This window comes from Thalassophryne amazonica, chromosome 11, assembly GCF_902500255.1.
Source record: "Thalassophryne amazonica chromosome 11, fThaAma1.1, whole genome shotgun sequence".
In the NCBI taxonomy this organism is placed as follows: Eukaryota; Metazoa; Chordata; class Actinopteri; order Batrachoidiformes; family Batrachoididae; genus Thalassophryne; species Thalassophryne amazonica.
This window is the reverse complement of record NC_047113.1, coordinates 43372895-43393951: the sequence shown is the minus strand read 5'-3', so window position 1 is coordinate 43393951 and position 21057 is coordinate 43372895. Positions and strand designations below refer to the sequence as shown.

At 46.4% G+C, this 21057-nt stretch overlaps 1 protein-coding gene and 1 long non-coding RNA gene across 2 annotated transcripts in view; both read right to left on the bottom strand.

Moving 5' to 3' along the window:
- The window catches only part of gria3b (glutamate receptor, ionotropic, AMPA 3b), a 333461-nt gene that overhangs the window by 52104 nt on the left and 260300 nt on the right, over window positions 1-21057 (bottom strand). The gene's annotated exons all lie outside the window — the stretch shown is intronic.
- Window positions 359-17481, bottom strand: LOC117520070. Its single transcript, XR_004563521.1, has 3 exons — window positions 17471-17481; window positions 8605-8610; window positions 359-621 (listed from the first exon to the last, which is right to left on the bottom strand). It is a non-coding gene; the product is annotated as an uncharacterized LOC117520070 (long non-coding RNA).

The following is a 21057-nucleotide window of genomic DNA, read 5'->3' as shown; positions in this document are numbered from 1 at the left end:
GCAGGTGCGTGCTAGCTTCCCCCTCCTTTTTGGTGCAGCTTGCCTTTTCTCCGAGCACATCATCATTATCAAACAAGACCGCTCAGGAGAGCAGGCACTGTCATTACAGCCACACACAATTAGAGTGCAAGTCGGAGAGCAATGGTTTGTTTGTTCTGTGCTGAATGGATCACCTCACTGTGTAACCACCACGGTAACCAGGGCCACTTGCAAGTAGGGAAGCAACCAGTTCTCTTAACTCTTGACAGTGTTCCTCATCTGGAGATGTTAAATGTTTCCTCTTTTGATTGAGGGACACTGTCTTATGTCTTTGGAATACAGATGGGATCTAATGGCGTCAAAAGACGAGATCCTTATCGTTTTCCTTTTGCAGCGTGTTTGCAGGAACTCTAAAATAGGCAATTATAATATCACTGACAGTCAGTTGGTGTGTTTGCAAAGGGAGAAATTATGGAATTGACTCTTTTAGCTGAGTAAATACAGAAATAGTGTCAGTAAACAAGTGTTTATGTGAATCTTGGAAGAGGTTTCTCCAAATATTATATAATTCAACACAGAACATTTGGAGGAGCAATGCAAAATAGATTGGAGAGGTAGTAAGAAGGCAATATAGCAAACCTTCTTGTCCCTGCTCCAATTCTGATTGTTTTGTTTTGCCCAGCTTGATTAACCATTGCTTCTCTATCCTCTTTCATCCGGCCAGTCTATCCCAAGTGTCAGTGATCATTTACTTGATGAAGACAAACAGGTCTACTTACGTACATTTTTGCATGTTTTTACAAGTGATGGAGTCAACCACTACCATTGACACCAACATTGTGACGTCACTGCTACAACAGGCCACTGAAGTATGGAAAATCAAAATGCTTTGGCACCCACACGGATACAGTTGAAACACTCCCGCTTCTGATTGACTGTTTCAACATGTAGTGAGTGGATGGAAAGCAACACAAAAAAGATGTGGTTCTACCCGCCCAGGACAGAATGTATCAATCATCGGAATCAACACCATGACCTTGAGTGGCAGAATACGTGAAACATTTATAACTGCACAGAGAGTGTACCATAATAGTAGTGACCACAATCGTTCGATTTTCCACTGAGGAGTCGTTGGAAAGCTGCAGGTCCATAAGATTTACGAACCGCTCATACTCGTTCCAGTACCCGATCTGCAAAGAGAAAACACTGCTTAGTGACGCTTCAGTTTGATACCCAACATAAAGTGATGCGCACTTTTAGGTTTTACTGGAAGATGCCATGATGCAGGTTATTCTCATGTAAATTTTGTAGTAAACTGTAAAAAAAAACAAAAAAAAAACAAAAAACACACAAATCCATACATATTCCATGTATTCATCAGCTGACGGGTAAACAGGATGCCACTGAAATCAAGATGGTGGGTTTTCCATCCAGAAAAAAGCAAACATTCATCTTATTATTATTGCTATGCTAACCCTAACCCTAACCAGATGCACAAACCTAGCATGTGTTTCTGAATTTAAAAAACAAACAAACAAACAAAAAAAAAACACATTTTGAAACATGTTCTGTACATGAGCTTGGAAATTCATCGGCTTAATGCACAAAATGTTGTGTTTAACTTTTTCTATGATATCGCCATGAGAACATGTTCCTTGATCGAAATCACATAAAAACATTAGCGAATTTTCTGACTGAAAATAGCAGAAAATGAGAGCAATCAGAGATTTCTGATGTCCACCAAGAGTTGATGAAGACTCAAAATTAAAGATGTCTGATTCATATTGTGACCCAAACTTTACCTGGATACAGATTCCACAACACAATACAATAATTGCATACTGATCCAGAATGGTCCAACTGATCAAGACGTTGCAAACTGATATTTAATTCACAAGCTGAAACAAGTGTCTTCCGGATCTTGACTTTGCATTGTGATGTCATATCCGTGAAGTAGTTTTGACGTATCCTGAAAAGTCTACAAAGTGAAATCCTAATCCAAAGAGATCACCTCCAAAATTTAATGGAGTCTTCCAAGGCCTAACACCAGTGTATGGTGAATATTGGGTGAAAATCCATTAAATAGTTTTGACATAATCCTTCAAAGCCTATATAAGCATCCGGCATAAAACTTGTGCCTAAATACCAATGCAGATCTGGCTGTATCCGATGTGGTGACCTCGAACAAAAATGGGAGCAGACAAGAAGACATCAACTTCAAAGCGTATATAAATTGAAATCTTGATCCAGAATCCGGATCCGGTGTGGCCGACCAAGTGCCCCCCCCCCCCACAAATTGGTCTGCCCTGTCTTCACTGCGTATGCATCATATCGAGACGTCAGCAGCACGTCTGGGTCTGACTCTGTACACCCAAATCGAGCAAAGGGAATAATGTGATCATTAACCATCAGAAAAACAAAACCTTTTAAATAATTCTAAAGTCAGATTTAAGCAGAAACGAGGCCGTTTTAAGCAAAAATGAGGCGATAATCGGAGAATCGCTATTGGCGCTCTGAAAAGACGTAGGCAGGTGATTCTTAGACTACGGGCACTTATTATGTCCTTTGATCATATTGTATAAAAACAGAAAAAAGGGGAAATTTCACACTTTTATAGTTATCTTTACAATGAAAGTGTTTTAAGAAATTTGTTCTCGTAGTCTGTGATGACTTTTTCACCTTTTTTCAGCATCATTATATGCAAATATTGCCATTTTGTGCTTGTCCCACACCCAGACTTTTGATCTTCAATGATAGAAATGAATGGTAAAAAAACCCGTTTTTTCTAATGTTTTAAAATTTCTCTGAATAAAATATCAGTAAAATAATCAAAACATAATTGGGGTATTCAATGTCATACAACTGTTGTGATTTTTTTAAACAAAATGTAGTTGTCCCACACTATTGCCGTAATTTACACCACAACACTGTAGTGTCCCTTTAAACAGTGTGTATGAAAGATTGTTTGGGTAGTTTCTATGGAGATAAACAGTGACATCAGAGCACATGTATATAGCGCCAAATCACAACAAAGAGTTGCCCCAAGGCGCTTTATATTGTAAGGCAATGGTGTGGTGGAAATTACATTTACAAGGCCAATAGTGCCCGTAGTTAAAGAATCACCCAGGCGCACCAGCACATCAGTCTCAGACATGCTGCTGTGGCACTCTGATCGACCCCCCGCCTTTTGTTATGAAATAATGCTGAATTTATGTGGAAATGATTGTTGTACAAAGGCTTCAGATATCTGTGGCTGAGATAGATGATGACTAGAGTGCAGTTTGAAGCAGAAACAAGGTGATAATGGTAAATGGACTGCAATTTATATAGCGCTTTTTCCATCTGCATCAGACGCTCAAAGCGCTGAACACATCAATGCATCACATTCACCCTGATGTCAGGCTGCTGCCATGCAAGGTGCCCACTACACACCGGGAGCAACTAGGGGATTAAGGACCTTGCCCAAGGTCCCTTAGTGATTTTCTGGTCAGGCTGGGAATTGAACCAAGGATCCTCTGGTCTCAAGCCCAACGCTTTAATCACTAGACCATCACCTCCCCTAAAAGTCAGTGCGCCGTTGCTGTCGCTCAGAAATGACGCATGTGCAGTTAAGGCAAGGCGGACAGATTTTTAGGGGGAACCGCTTGGTCGGCGACACCGGATCACGGAGTGTAACGGAGTGTTCCATGGCCTAATACTATCTATCTGTGGTGAAACTTTCATCAAATTCCATACAGTAGTTTTGATGTAATCCTGCTAACAGACACACAGACAAATAAATAAATGCCAATGATTTTATTATGTGTTTGGGGGACGTAAATATGTCATATTAAAATGACAGAACTGGCCTGGTGATCCATGTATGAAATTAACAAAGACTAATTTGGCCTTATCTTCCACCTGGTACAAAGCAGCGCACAGTGGTGCAACACAAGTGTAAATGGTCATGCACAACTGATGAAGTTGTCATTTTCACTTACATATTTTGTGTGAATATCAAGAATAATTGCATTTATTTGTGCAGCCATGGGCAATGTTGGTTGAAAAAAGAGATGTGGTCCAGCGCAGAAAGCGACTGCACCATAGACCACCAAAATTCTGGTCTAATGTCCTGCACAGTGTTCAGCCACACTATTATTATACACACACATTATTATATGTGACACGTGCAGGTCATACCGGCAGGCTTTGCTGTGCCAGATCCATCTCAAGGTACCCTTGTATGTGCTCAAATAATTTTGGATCCTGTTTTGCTGCCATCAGAATATGTAAATTGCGGTCAGATGGTCCTCAGACTGCACATGGACCACCGTCGGATAGGTGTCCCATCTTGACGGCGAGCGGAGGGTTTTGAACATGTGCATCACACTCGGAGCTGCCGGCCAATTTTGACCAAGTGTGTGGACTCTTGCAGATGGCTGTCAGAACGTTCTGGAACTGAAACCCGACACTTTTCGGATGTGCGCCGATTCGTCATTCTGATGCCATTCTGCGTGATACTGGCTATGTGTGATGGGGGTATTAGTTTAAAACCATCTCACACTGGGTTTTTGTTGAAATAGACATGCAAAAGCTTACACTGGATTTTATGTTGGCGCACAAATTAAGAAGAAAAAAACACACACAAAAAACCCAAAATTCAATGAGAATATTGCCCAATTACATAACTCTATAATGGTCCAGATAACAAAATGAGCATCTGGAACATGTATGTGCAGTGGATCAGCACACAGCAGACAACATCTTTCCTTCCCAGGTTTGAAAGGTAAATAATTGATATTCTGGCCTGTGAACTGCACACATTTTTAATAATTTATGATAATATTTCAGTTGCTCGTGGCTTCTTCTGCACAGTTGTGCCATTGCAGTTACTTTTTCTGCTGCATTAGTGCTCAAGTCAAACCAGTGTCAAGAGTTTAATGGCCATCTTAAATAATGACTGTTCTGGCTCCTAATGAAACATGTTGCCTGTGTTGCTGCCAATAATTCAACTGTTGCTAGCTGCAATTCACCCTTCTCCTCTAGTTGTTATTATTTTTAAAGATTTGTAACCATTTCAGCATAGCAGGTGTAAATGGAGAAATGCTGTACAGGATCACACCTGCAAACTGACTCCTGAGTACAACAGCAGAAGGACCTAGAGGAGGAAACTGTTTTTGTCCCCAGTCTTGTTCAGCAGCAATTGCTTGAGAGTCATTGCTCGAGGATGACTGCCTCCAGAGCCGCTGTCCGTGACATCAGTCCCCACGCTGAGTTCTGATCTCACCCTGAGTAGCTGGGACAGATATCATCCCATGCATCACTCTTGACAGTCACAGCTAAGAATCTTCATCCTCTAACTGTCACTGGGGTGACTAGGTTCCATTGTTCTGACAAACTGCTGCCATCCCGTCTCACTTCCCCAGCTCCCTCACTCTGTCTCTCGTCCTCCTTTCTCCCTCTCTCCATCCATCTCCCTGCCCTGTCTTTGGCCACGAGGCAATGGCTGCAAGGGCCGCATGATGCTAATTGAAGTGTGAGCTTTAGAGGCCTGGGAGGCAGGCGGCATAATTGGACGTCATATCAGACTGAGCTCACGATTGTATAACTAACGAGAAATTCACAGCTGTCTCCTGGAACTCAGCAAGGTTAGGAAATAAAACTAGAGGTCATCATATGGTATCGGTTAGAATGTGAATAGACCCATAGGGAATTACCATTGTAAGGATGCGCCAGATGAATTTTTGGATCCCTTTTCGAGTAATTGGTTATTTGAATGGTAATTAATGTCTGGAGAGGACCAAAATCCTATCTACATTAGCACACGGCATGGAAATTGTCTATCACTCTTTTGATAGGACAGTTTTAGCTATCAGATCACAGGCTGTGTGATTTATGGGACTTGCAATGCTTAGCAAAGCTCATCACTGCTGCTACCTAATAGAGACACACAATTAACATAGCACTGCACTGTCCTTTTAGTCCTGCCAACTCCACAGCAAACTGTACACTATGAATGCAAAACTATTTCAATCTTCACAATGTGGCACAGTCTTGGTGCCAAAGTGTTTCTTGTGAAACATATGGTCAGCATTCACCGGGTTTGGTTCTTGAGAACACATCAGCAGTAATTCATTTAAATTTACATACTGGCCAAATTCCATGATTTTCAGAACATATACACTTGTCTTGATGCCAGATGAGCCGCCCACAGTCTGTGAGACTCAGCCCCCACTACTCCCTCACACTCAGCACTGGTCCCCCTCAAGGCTGAGCCCTCTACTGTACACCCTGTACACCTACGACTGCTCTCCAACCCACCCAACCAACCGCATTATAAAATATGCAGATGATACCACAATGGTGGGACTCATCTGTGATGGGGACGAGGCAGCATACATGGGCGAGGTGGAGGAACTGTCACTCTGGTGCTCAGAGAACAAACGTGACCCTGAACGTTCATAACACAAAAGAACTCATCTTGGACTTCAGAAAGAATAGACAAAACCATGCCCCGCCCCTCATAAATGGAGAACAGGCAAAAATTGTCACCACATCAGGTTTCTGGGCACATCTCCACAGACAACACCTACACATCCAACATCAGGGCTCTGGTTAAGAAGGCTCAGCAGCGTACATTTTTCACAGCGTACATTCCTGTGTGTCCTCAAGAAGAACAACCTGGACACAAAGCTGGTGGTGACCTTCTATCACTCCTCGGTGAAGAGCATACTGACATAATGTCTCGGTGTGTGGTACTCAGGCTCCACAGCCTAGGATAGAAAGGTGGTGCACTGCCCAAAGATCGTCAGCTGTCCTCTGCCCAGCCCTGAAAAACATTACCACATCCTGCTGCCTTAGAAGAACCAAAGCCATCACAGGAGACCCCTCACACCCTGCCTACTCCCTGTTGACCTGCTCCCCTCCGGAAGACACTACAGGTCAACAAAAGTCCCTCACCAGTAGGCTGACATGCAGCTTCTTCCTCTGGGCCATACATACTGCAAACACCAATGAATACCACACATACAGAGACCTACCCCCATAAACACCCCCCATATATATACATATATATATATATGTGTGTGTGTGTGTGTACAGTACATATTTCACATTTAAACATTGTTTTTGTGGTTTATAAGATGTCTGTTTTTTCTGTGTACAGTAGCTCTGCGGGAGCACCCCCAATTTTGTTGTACCACCCCCCCTGTACAATGACAATAAAGACTATTCTATTTTATTTTAGTGTGGTGTTTTAGAAGACAGTCACAGCCTTGAAAAAAATCCAATCTGTATTTAGATCATGACAGAGCACTTTTAAATGTGCATAATGACATCACTCTGTCTGTGGATGCAGGTTCTGTGCTAGTTCTGTTGGATCTCGCAGCAGCCTCTGACACTATGGATCACACAGTGCTTGTTTCCCAGTTAGAACATCTTGTTGGCATTCATGGTACTGTACTTAAGTGCTTTAGTGGTATTGGCTGAGAGGAGTTTTCCCCTTTATGATTGACGACTTCTGATCAATTGTTCCTCTTTGTTGTTGAGTGCCACAGGGTTCTGTTCTTGGCCCCATTCTATTTTCATTGTACATGTTTGCCAATTATAGCTGAGCTGTCCTTTCACTGTTATGCAGGTCATCTGCAAATCTATCTGCCCATGAGGGCAAATGGAAGCGATGCTTTGTCATCACTATTTAATTGTAATCATGATGTAAAGCAGTGGTTGTCCCAAATTTGCTTTTCCTGAATGATGGTAAAACGAGACCATTATGTTTGGACATTCTGGCATGCTGAATACTGTACCATCAAACTTTGATCTTCTGGCTAATTATTTAAACCATCTGTCAAGAATTTGTCAGTGACATTTGACAGTTGTTTGAGGTTCAACCAACAGATAAACTCTATTGTCAAAGTAAGATTTTTCCAGCTACGTTTTCTGGAGAAAGTAAAGCCCTTTCTCAGTAGATGTGATCTTCACTTGGGCCATTTCATGCTTTCATCAGCTCCAGACTGGATTGCTGTAATGCACTTTATGCTGGTGTTAACCAGTCTTCTCTTGCACGACTTCAACTGGTGCAAAATGCTGCTGTTAATCTACTTAACACACACTTTCAGAAGTGAAAAAAACTATACTTTACTCACTCCACTGGCTTCTGGTTGATTTTAGAAATTGATTTAAGATAGATTTAATGTTTGTTTTTAAAGCTATTAATGGGCTTGCACCTTCTTACTTGTCGGAAATTTAACTCTCCACACTTACAGTTGGACTTTATGGGCGTTTTGAGCAGCTTTACTTAGATGTTCCAAGGTCAAAATACAAACTCTGGGTTATCGACTTTTAGGTAGCTAGCCCCAGACTGTGGACAAGTTACCTCCTGATTTACACACTATTTTCTGACATGTTTTGTTTTTATTGTCCGTTCTAACTCTATTGCCTGCTGGTTTATTTTTGTGAATTCTTGAAGACTGATTTACTGTAAAGCACTGTCTGGCTGCTGTCAAGAGCTATAGAAATAAATGGTGATGGACTGATTGGTAAAGATGGGGGGAGGCAGGGTTCGATCAGGCTTGGATCACAACATATCCATATCTGGAGTCATCAAATTCTTAACAAGCAACATAGATGTCAGTGCCTGTACACGACCCTGTACTAGTACTGTACAACAGTCATTTAGTATGTTTTATTATTTTCACCACCAGAGGGGGCAAATCAAGTGGAATCTATTAAAATGTGATATTTTCTTTTGAAATGGGCTCTGGAACAATCTTACATACACGTGGTGATACAAATGTTTTTAAAAATATTCCAAAAAGCATTGCGAGTTGTTTGACAATAATGGCTTCACCCAACCACTAACCATGAGTGAAAAAAAAAACGTTTTTGTGTTGTCATTCATATTCTCTTAAAAATGGCCCAAAAAGCAAAAATTCTGCCAGTGGTATTTAAACTTTGAGACAACTGTAGACAGACAAACCATTCATACATGCAATTTTCGAGTCTAAAAAGTTCACCTAACCTGCATGTCTTGGATGTGGAGAAGAAGCCAGAGCACCCAGAGTAACCACACGCAAACATGAGGAGACCCCCAATCCTCATGACCACCACATAACTAACCATAACTAACCAAAAACAGCCTCCATGCTAACATTCACCAATCGAATGGCAAAGTTAACTCTGCACTCACATTCAAAAATCAGTTTTAAGTGTGGCCATAAACCATAGTCATCTGAAATTAATTCCACAGTGAATGAAGTAAATACAGTAAATGAACCCATTCACCAGTCAATACCTCACGCCTCCAGAGCAGTTGGGACAATTACTATAAATACTTGTCAGTCAGCATCATGCTGGAGTTTTGACATAAACTGTCTGTGCGCAGGTGAGCATTCATTTGGCAACACCATCAAGGGGTTTACTCAGCACAGAAATAAGCACGGGGCAACATAAAAATAAAAACATTCATCTATAAAAATACTAATACATTGAGTCATATAGACCAATTGTAATGTGTGGGACAGCTCAGTCTCAGTTTTTTTTTTTTTTGTGCTCCTGTGATGAAATGAGTCAATTTTCATATGGGTTTTTTTTTTTAACTCGTTATTCCTAACCCTACTCCTACCCCGACCCCTAACCATAACCACCTCAACCCCCCCCCCCCCCCCTTCACTTTAAATTTCGTGCAGCATCACGGAATGAATGAGAATGAATTTGTGCTGCCGTGGCAAAAATGAGGCACTTTTCGTCACAATATCATGAACCAATAGATTAATGTTATATTTCATTCTGCTGAATCACAACTTGCCGTGAGACCAGGTTGTGTAGGACTGATGTGTCAAATCAGCATGATTAAACGATCACATACCTCACTGCCCATTCCCATGTAGGTGAATTATCTACAAGGAAGGCTACCTTCTACTCTATTATACGATGCCAAGGGCTGTGGACAGAGCATTGTGAACTGAAGGCTAGGGGATTGGGCTCGCCTCACACTTGACAGCTGGACAGATGTTTGTTTTGCTCCGTCTTACCTTCCTCGGCCCTCCTATTTTCATCTCATAAACATCAATGTGAAGTTGGTCCTTCGCCCGTAGTTATCGAACTGGATGTTTCCGGTCATGCTTGTACCATGGACCTTCCGGGTGGGAAAGTGAGACAGAAAGACACAACAGAATGTTCAAAAGCTCTCACTTTGCATAACAGTATAGCTGGTATTAAAGCGCTCGTGTCTGCAAAGCTACGGAAAGCGCAAGTCGGTTAATCAAATGATGAACTGGCTATGCTTCAATAAAAGATGTAGTTTTATGGTAATGAAGGTCTGTAATTTGAGTGAGCGCTGTGCATGGATATCTGGAGGCAGAGGGAGGAGAATAGCTCTGCACTTTTTTCCCTTCTCTCTGTCACTTTCCCTCTTTATCACCTTCTCACGTTGCTATCTCTGCTTCACTTCTTCTAGCCTTTTCTTTAGTTATTAGCTTCCAGTTCTCTTTTTCCTACCGTTTAAGCGCTCTCTCGATGTCAATGCCTTGGCTCCAAGGGACAGCGGGATTGGCAAGGCAATCTCCAGCACTGCCCCGGCGTGGAAACGGTCAACCACGCTGGCGCCGCAGGTATCTGAAGGCCTCTGCGATCACCAAGATGGCGTCATGGGTCAGAGCTGAGGTATACTGTGTGAAATTAAAAAGCAAAAATGCAGAATACATAGTGAGACAAAATCACCTCATACATGTCCTGGTTTAAGTAAGTGTGATGGATTATTTGTGCAAACTTCTCTACCGTTAAGATTAGGCTTCTTTAGAGGAGTTGTTTGTCTTGTTAGCACTTCTTGCACTATTTTTATACATAATTTTGAAGATTATTCTCCTGTTATTCAGTCATTATTATCTCTATTTCAGTCATATGCATAATTTTGAGGACTTATTTTTAATAATACGAAATGTCGACATTGTCAACACATCATCGAGTCTTCGATCATGAACCTTGGACTGGCTGTGATAAAGATTGCTGTTGACGGCAGATCCTTATGTTACACCGCAAAATATAATGAGTGATAGACCAATTAATTGGGCACATGTATAAAGCGAAAACAGTTATTAGTCGTTAAGTACCCCATTGCTGTCTCAGCAAAAACTGGACATTAAGAGCCCACAGATAATTGTAGGCCAGCATCTTAAAACACTTCAATCTGCCCCAGACAGAGAAATCTGCCACACCATTGTGCAATAAAGTTTTTATTAAAGCATTTCAAACACTTTGAAACAACAACTTGTTACTTAACCCTCTGGGGTCTGAGGGCATTTTTTGGACAGTTCACTTGCCTGGCATAAATGTTTTATTATTGCTGTTAACAGCTCTCCCTGCATCCCACAATCAAGTTTTATGTCTCTTTTTTCAGGACAACCTGTACTTTCAGAATATATATGCTATAGTTGTGTTTTATAAGTGTAATAAAGGTTTACAATCAGAAATAAGAAAGGAAAAAGTAAAGTGGAAATAATTTTCCACACATTTATTCAAAACACACAGTAAACTATAATAAACAACAGTTTTTGACACTTTATAAAGGTAATTTGGGCTCTTGTGTGAAAAACTGTACAACAAAAAGGTTCAAACAAAAAACACAAATGCACATTTTGGACAATATATACAAAATGGTCTATGCATTTTGTTTGTCTTCATCTCAAAGCAATTTCTGTCTGCTATTACACAATGGTCACATCACAAACTTATACTTCTACTGTGTTTTGGAGTGTTCTGTCCTGCTCTGAAAGCAGCTTTGACACTTTGGCCCATTTACACTCTGACGAGCAGCCCCTCCCCCTCCATTGATATGGTAAACAACGCTTCACACCAGAGTGAGAGAGCTTGCCACAGGCTTATTCAATAACATTCACAGGTAATGAGGAGTGGAGCATCTCTAAAACTCACACACTCTGTGTTTGAGCACGTGAGATTGTCATCAGAGGCCCTCCATCTGCTCATTTTCACTGATCGCTGTGCGTAATGGCGCAGGGCGCATTGGAGCCAGCAGCCAGATGGCTATTCAAATGGGCCAACTAGTAAGACATCACTCCTAAAAATGATCTTTGGTTTATCACGTGAGGTAAATCTGCCCTACGATTAGATTTTGGACGGTGTGTGATGGTGAACTAATTCAGATTGGACACTTACATTGTGCACATGATCACACAGCTTCTATGAGGAGTACAAGATGGCCAATGGCTGGCTCGAAAGCCCGCGGAGTTAACTTTTCAGAAAAAAAAAAAAAAAAAAGTAAATTTCTATCTCACATCATTAAAAAGTTATTTAGAATTGACTGAAGCTTGGTCTCAGCTGTCGTATACTATGGTGTCGGCCCCAGAGGGTTAAAGCAATTATTTCTAGGGTTTGGAAAAACCTAGATGGATAGTTGGACGGACAGACAAACACGCAGCTCATCTCCTAGTTTTTTTTTTTTTTAACGTGATAATTCATAATCCATAAATCTTTTCATCTTGTACATCTTCAAATTAAAAGCAAATCTTTTTGTTTATCTAAGAATCCATATACCCATCTGCCCCCTACTGGACATGTATGGGCTTGTTGTTGAGAATAAACCAACCCAGTCTCATGGATTGTGATTCAGCAGCACGAAATATACATTAATCTATTGGTTTGTCATATTGTCACAAAAAGTGCAAAATTTTCATCATGGCAGCACAAATTTATTCTAATTCATGCCATGATGGCTGCATGTAATTAAAATTGCAGCAGGGGTGGGGAGGTGGTTATGGTTAGGCTTAGGAGAAGGAGTAGGGTTAGGCTATGGTTAAGGTTAGGGTTGGGGGTAGAGTTAGTAATAATGTGTTTTAAAAGTCTAAAATGTTAGCTTAGATAGCCACTAATCTGCTAATCGAAATGCTAGCTGTGTAACACTAAACCAATAAACCGCTAAAACATTTAACTGAAACTACCGCAAACACTAACTTTTATCATTTGAATTTAGCTCTGGATTGGTTTTTAAAACTGTAAAATCCAGAAAAGCAGGCCTAAAGAGCTGAAAAATGGTTCCAAAAAAGGGTTTAGTATGCTAAATGATGATGGAGTTGTACACAAATAATTAAATGAACACATTTAATTAAACATTTACAAATTAAACAATTTGAATTTAATCTATAATTTATTCACAGTACGGAAACTGTTAAAACAGCATTTCCCAATCCTGGTGCCTGGAACCCAAGTACTGTGATTTTCTTTTTTTTTTTTCAGTTGATTTGACATGAGTAGATCAGGGCCAAATGGAATGGGTCTCGAGAAAACACTAAAATATAAATAAAAAAATAAGAAATAATGTAATTAATGGATTTATTCTGGTTTGACCTCCTGCTTCTCTATCTCAAGGCGATGCTTCCTGCTTTCACACAGCTTATCGATTTTGATTATGAATTAGTGTACAAGGTCTATCAGAAAAGTATCCTACCTTTTTATTTTTTCAAAAACTATATGGATTTGAATCACGTGCGATTACATCAGCCAACCTTGAACCCTCGTGCGCAAGCGTGAGTTTTTTCACGCCTGTCGGTTGCGTCATTCGCCTGTGGGCAGGCTTTGAATGAGGAGTGGTCCACCCCTCTCGTCGGATTTCTTTTGTCTGGGAACTTCCTGAGAGACTGGTGCTGTACTTGATCAAAATGTTTTCAGAACCTGTGAGGCACATCGAGTGGACACCATTTGAGAAATTCAGCTGGTTTTCGGTGAAAATTTTAACGGCTGATGAGAGATTATGGAATGTTACTGTCGTTTTAAGGACTTCCCACGGAGCGGGACGTCACGCAGCGGTCCGAGGCGACGTCGTCACCCTGTTTCGAGCTGAAAACCTCCAAATTTAAGCGTCTGTTGACCCAGGACGTCGTGAGAGAACAGAGAACTTTCAGAAGGGGTCGGGATCAGCAGTTTATCCGGACATTCCACTGTTAAAGGAGGTTTGTAATGAAAGACGTGCAGATGGATTGGCGCATCGGCACAGCCGGCGCAGTGCGCCGCCACAGGAAAACACCTCCGTTGGAAGCCTTAAGGACAAGTTGGAACATGTCCAGCTGTTAAACAATTTCTCAGATACTCACTCTACTGAAAGCCATCAAAAGCCGCCTGGTTTTACAAATGGTTATCAACACGAAGGTGTTTTTCCTGTGGCGGTGCGCCGTGCTGACTGCGCGCCGCGCCGGCTGCCTGCCGATGCGCGAATCCGTCCACACGTCTTTCATTACAAAATCTCCTTTAACAGTGGAATTGTTATGTGTCGGACACGGTCGGAGCACCGACCCAGCGTTTGACAGGACCCAGCATAAAATAAGCAGAGCACAGTTCAAAAGGTAACAGAATTAATAAACATAATAGTGAGTGGAGTGATAAACAACCCAAAAAGTCCGCGGTCTGGTGAGGTGGAAACACGGCGCGCTCTCAGCAGCGCAAACGGTCCGGAGCCACAGTTTGGACCCAGGGACCCCGCCGACCCCCCAGGCGGCCGCGACAAACCGAGTCTGCGAAGGAAGAAATCATGAGGTGAGTCCAACACTCTCCACACGAGAGACACAGCTCAAAGGTGCACACAATCAGCAAACACTTCCTGGCTTTAATATAACTCAGCTTCTCACCCTGCAGGCACGGAACAACTCAGTTCAAATCTCCACTGCAGCAGAAGCTGATTAGGCGATTAGCATAGCGTAACAGCTCAATAAACAAGGTGTGAGGGACACCAAATCCACTGTCATTACTTCATGAAAGTCACCAAAACCAAATTACCTCAGTAAGTGTGCTGAAGAGCGTGAGACCTCACCCAATCCTCCTTCACAGACTGTGGCGTCAAACCTGGAGCGGTCTCTGCGTCCATAATGGTGAGATTGTTCTCCTGACGTCGAGCTCACACGTCTGCTCACAAGGTCGAGTCTCTGGCAATCACACACTGTGCATTCAAGGTTTAAGTGCAGCAAGCTCTGATCAAGACAGATACACCACAGCTGTGAGTCCTGATGACCTGCACGTGATAACAAGCCTCAGGTGTTCAGGGTGAGGTCCTAATACTCAGCCACACGTCAGCCACTCAGTCCTGAATGCATACCACCTGGAGGAGAAACAGAAAACAAAAACAAAGCCAGCCAAACACCCCAGCCCACAACAGGAATGTCCGGATAAACTGCTGATCCCGACCTCTTCTGAAAGTTCTGTGTTCTCTCACGACGTCCTGGGTCAACAGAGGCTTAAATTTGGAGGTTTTCAGCTTGAAACAGGCTGACGACGGCGCCTTGGAGCGCTGCGCGACGTCCCGCTCTGTGGGAAGTCCTTAAAATGACAGTAACACTCCATAATCTCTCATCAGCCGTTAAAATTTTCACTGAAAACCAGCTGAATTTCTCGAATGGTGTCCACTTCGATGTGCTTCACAGGTTCTGAAAAATTTTGATCAAGCACAGCACCAGTCTCTCAGGAAGTTCCCAGACAAAAGAAATCCGACGAGAGGGGTGGACTACTCCTCACTCAAAGCCTGCCCACAGGCAAATGACGCAACCGACAGGCGTGAAAAAACTCACACATGCGCACGAGGGTTCACGGTTGGCTGATGTAATCGCACGTGATTCAAATCCATATAGTTTTTGAAAAAATAAAAAGGTTGGATACTTTTCTAATAGACCTCGTATTATCAGGAACAAACTGTTGTGTGGGCCGCTGAAGAGGAGGTACTGCTGGCCCACCACCACCAGAGGGCGCCCTGCCGTGAGTTGCGGGGCTCCAGGCACCAGAGGGCGCGCCGCATCATGGGAGTAGCCTGGGTGACAGCTGTCACCCATCACCAGACACAGCTGTTCTACTCAGGCACCGAGGTATATCAGTAGAGGACGGCGTCTCCACTCAGTGCCAAGATATCGCCTAAGACCAAGTACCGGATCCGACGAGCGGAGGCAGTGGCCACCTGGGAATTCGGACTTGGCGGTTCCAGTATTTCCAGGTTTGGTGGCAGAGGAGATCTGGGTGGTTCCGGTTCGACTGAGACAGACGTCTCCTACCTTCGAGCCTGCCCACACGGACACCAGCGGATTCGACCCCAAATTGTGTTTGTTGTATTACTCGTGCTTGTTTCAGTAGTAAATCTTGTTATTTACTCTCTCCATTGTCCGTTCATTGCGCCCCCTGTGTGGGTCCGTGTTCCTACACTTTCACAACAGGAATCTCGGCCAGCGTCATGGATCCCGAGGGGCGTCAACCGGCTGTTGAACGGCCAATGGAAGACCAAGGCGCGGCGGAGGCTTCGGGAGGGGTAATCGGTTGAGTTGCAGCGGATCCTCACCGCTTTCACCTCTCGGATCGACTCTTAATGACCGAGCAGCACGTTCTCCTAAACGCAGGGCGGAGGCTCTCCGCCGCACAAGTGGAGGCGCGCCCTTCGGGCGCCGCTGCGGCTCTCCCTCCCGAGGACCCTGCGTGCGAAAGTAACGTTCCACTGGTCGTTCAACGGTCCCTCCCTCCGTCCCCAGAAGCATACATAAGCCCTCCAGAAACCGTACGGAGGCTGTGTGGAGACGTGCGCGGACTTTCTTATGCAGTGTTCGCTCGTCTTCGCTCAGCGTCCCGTGATGTACGCGACTGATGCTAGCAAAGTAGCTTATGTGATAAATCTGCTTCGCGGGGAGGCACGCGCTTGGGCTACAGCGCTCTGGGAGCAGAACTCACGGCTCCTTCATACATACGATGGGTTTGTACGGGAGCTCAGAACGGTGTTCGATCATCCCAACAGAGGAGAGTCCGCTTCAACCGCACTACTGTCCATACGACAGGGACGTCGGAGCGCAGCTGCCTATGCAGTCGCCTTCTGCATCGCGGCGGCGAGATCCGGCTGAATAGCACTGCCCTCCGCGCTGCCTTTGTAACGGACTGTCCTCTGGTCCTAAAAGAGCACCTGGTGGCTAAGGACGAACCGCGGGATTTAGATGGGCTCACGATCTAGTCATACGACGTCGACAACCGGTTAGAAGAACGCCGTCGGGAACGAGGCGAAGGCGTGGCCAGGCACGTGTCGTCCCTCTCCCTTCCGGGTCCGATCGAGCTCCGCCCTCCCCACGCTCCTCTGTTCCTGCGCTCCGTGCGCCTATGGCTCCCCTGCTGACGAAGCTATGGGACACGAGCAGGGCAACATTTAGGGCACCTGGAGCACAAAGGAGGCGGGCCCACAGAGCTTGTTATGTTTGTGGCTCGAGTGAGCATATGGCAAACGACTGCCCCGAGCGGTTTAAACTCCAACGCCCGCCCCTAGAGACTGGGCCAGGGGTGGGCCAAAACATTCACGTGGGACACACCCACATTGCTACACGACTCCCAGTCACGATCCTTTATGAGGATTCAACCCTGAAGGCCCCAGCACTGGTGGACACGGGCTCTGAGGGGAATCTGCTTGACAGTAGATGGGCCAGGGAGATAGGGCTCCCTCTGGTGGCTCTTACCTCGGCCTGTGCAGGTTCGGAGGCGCTAGATGGCTCCCTACTCCCACCAATCACACATAAGACACCTCCAGTAACTCTGGTGGTGTCAGGTAAACCACCGGGAGGTGATCGAGTTCTTCGTGACTCAGGCCACCTCCCGTGTGGTTTTAGGGTTTCCATGGATGCTAAAGCACAATCCCCGGATTGATTGGCCCGTCCAGGGGTAGTGGTTCAGTGGAGCGAAACCTGCCATCGGGAGTGTCTAGGTTCCTCGGTTCCTCCCGGCTCCCAAGCTAAGGAGGAGGTCCGAGTCCCGCCCAATCTGAAGGCGGTGCCAGCGGAGTACCATGACCTCGCTGATGTGTTCAGCAAGGATCTGGCTCTCACGCTTCCTCCTCACCGCACCGTACGATTGTGCCATTGATTTGGTTCCAGGCAGTGAGTTTCCGTCCAGTAGGCTGTACAACCTCTCACGGCCGGAGCGTGAATCAATGGAGACCTATATCCGGGACTCATTAGCTGCCGGGTTGATCCGGAATTCCACCTTCCGATGGGTGCTGGTTTCTTTTTTGTGGGTAAAAAGGATGGCGGGCTTCGTCCATGCATTGACTATAGGGGTTGAACGAAATCACGGTTTCGCAAATCGATACCCGTTGCCCCTTTGGATTCGGTGTTCACCCCTTGCATGGAGCCAATATCTTCACCAAAACTTGATCTTAGGAATGCCTATCATTGGTTCGGATCCGGAAGGGAGACGAATGGAAGACGGCATTTAACACCCCGTTGGGCCATTTTGAGTACCTGGTCATGCCGTTCGGTCTCACTAACGCTCCCGCGACCTTCCAAGCGTTGGTAAACGATGTCCTGCGGGACTTCCTGCACCGGTTCGTCTTCGTGTATCTGGACGATATACTCATCTTTTCCCCGGATCCTGAGGATCATGTCCGGCATGTCCGTCAGGTCCTGCAGCGGTTGTTGGAGAACCGCCTGTTTGTGAAGGGCGAGAAGTGTGAGTTCCACCGCACTTCTTTGTCCTTCCTGGTGGTTTATCATCTACTCTACTCAGTCGCCCCGGACCCGGCCAAGGTTGCGGCGGTGAGAGATTGGCCCCAACCTACAAGCCGTAGGAAGCTGCAACAGTTCCTCGGTTTTGCTAATTTTTATAGGAGGTTCATTAAGGGCTACAGTCAGGTAGTTAGCCCCCTGACAGCCCTGACCTCTCCAAAAGTTCCCTTCACCTGGTCGGACCGGTGCGAGGCCGCGTTCAAGGAGTTGAAACGGCGCTTCTCGTCTGCACCAGTTCTGTGTGCAGCCCGATCCTAGCCGCCAGTTAGTGGTTGAAGTGGATGCCTCGGACTCAGGGATAGGAGCGGTGCTCTCCCAGAGCGGGAAGACGATAAGGTCCTTCACCCGTGTGCCTATTTTTCTCGCAGGTTGACCCCCGCTGAACGGAATTATGACGTCGGCAATCGGGAACTCCTTGCTGTGAAAGAGGCCCTCGAAGAGTGGAGACATCTGTTGGAGGGAACAGCCGTGCCATTCACGGTTTTCACTGACCATCGGAACCTGGAGTACATCAGAACCGCCAAGCGTCTGAACCCCAGGCAAGCCCGCTGGTCACTGTTCTTTGGCCGTTTTGACTTCCGGATTACCTACCGTCCCGGGACCAAGAATCAGAGATCGGATGCATTGTCCCGGGTGCACGAAGATGAGGTCAAAACGGAACCGTCGGATCCCCCGGATCCCATCATCCCGGAGTCCGCTATCGTGGCCCGCCCTCACCTGGGACGTGGAGAAGACCGTCCGGGAGGCCCTGACCCGTGTCCCGGACCCCGGAAACGGACCAAAAAACAGACTATACGTCCCACCAGAGGCTAGAGCTGCAGTCCTGGACTTCTGTCACGGTTCTAAGCTCTCCTGTCACCCAGGGGTGCGAAGGACCGTGGCAGTCGTCCGGCAACGCTTCTGGTGGGCATCCCTGGAGACCGACGTCCGGGACTACGTCCAGGCCTGTACCACCTGCGCCAGGGGCAAGGCCGACCATAGGAAGACCTCAGGGCAGCTACAGCCATTGCCCGTGCCTCATCGCCCCTGGTCCCACATCGGCCTGGACTTCGTCACGGGTCTCCCGCCGTCCCAGGGAAACACCGTCGTCTTCACGATAGTGGACCGTTTCTCCAAGGCGGCCCACTTCGTGGCCCTCCCGAAGCTCCCTACGGCCCAGGAGACAGCGGACCTCCTGGGTCCACCACGTCGTCCGTCTGCATGGCATACCATCAGACATCGTCTCCGATCGCGGTCCCCAGTTCACCTCACATGTCTGGAGGAGCTTCTGCCGGGAACTGGGGGCCACGGTCAGCCTCTCGTCTGGGTACCACCCCCAGACCAACGGGCAGGCAGAGCGGGCGAATCAAGAACTGGAGCAGACACTTCGCTGTGTGACAGCCGCGCACCCGACGGCCTGGAGTACCCACCTGGCCTGGATTGAGTACGCCCACAACAGCCAAGTGTCATCAGCCACCGGCCTCTCCCCGTTTGAGGTGTGCTTGGGGTATCAGCCCCCCCTTGTTTCCGGTGGTTGAGGGAGAGGTCGGTGTGCCCTCGGTCCAGGCCCACCTACGGAAGTGCCGTCGGGTGTGGCGGGCCGCCCGCTCTGCCTTGTTGCAGGCCCGGACGAGGGCGAAGAAACATGCAGACCGGCGGCGAGCCCCGGCCCCCAAGTATCGTCCTGGGCAGGAGGTCTGGTTGTCCACGAAGGACATTCCCCTACAGGTTGATTCTCCAAAACTGCAAGAACGGTACATCGGACCTTATAAGATCCTCAAGGTCATCAAACCCCGCCGCAGTGAGGCTCCAGCTTCCGGCCCTCACTGCGGATCCATCCAGTCTTCCATGTTTCCCGGATCAAGCCCTCTTCACACCTCACCCCTCTGCACCCCGGGTCCGGCGCCGCCTCCTGCCCGGATCATCGACGGAGCACCGGCTTGGACTGTCCGCCGGCTCCTTGACGTCCGTCGGATGGGCCGGGGGTTTTCAGTATCTGGTGGACTGGGAGGGGTACGGCCCCGAGGAGTGCTCCTGGGTGAAGAAGGCTTCATCCTGGACCCGGCCCTCCTGGCCGCATTCTACCGACGCCATCCGGACAAGCCCGGTCGTGCGCCAGGAGGCGCCCGTTGAGGGGGGGGTCCTGTTGTGTGGGCCGCTGAAGAGGAGGTACTGCTGGCCCCCCACCACCAGAGGGCGCCCTGCCTGGAGTGCGGGCTCCAGGCACCAGAGGGCGCTGTCCGCATCATGGGAGTAGCCTGGGTGACAGCTGTCACCCATCACCAGACACAGCTGTTCTACTCAGCACCGAGGTATATCAGGAGGACGGCGTCTCCACCTCAGTGCCGAGATATCGCCTAAGACCAAGTACCGGATCCGACGAGCGGACGGGCAGTGGCCACCTGGGAATTCGGGACTTGGCGGTTCCAGTATTTCCAGGGTTCGGTGGCAGAGGAGATCTGGGTGGTTCCGGTTCGACTGAGACAGACGCTCCTCCTACCTTTGAGCCTGCCCACCCGACACCAGCGGATTCGACCCCAAATTGTGTTTGTTGTATTACTCGTGCTTGTTTCAGTAGTAAATCTTGTTATTTACTCTCTCCATT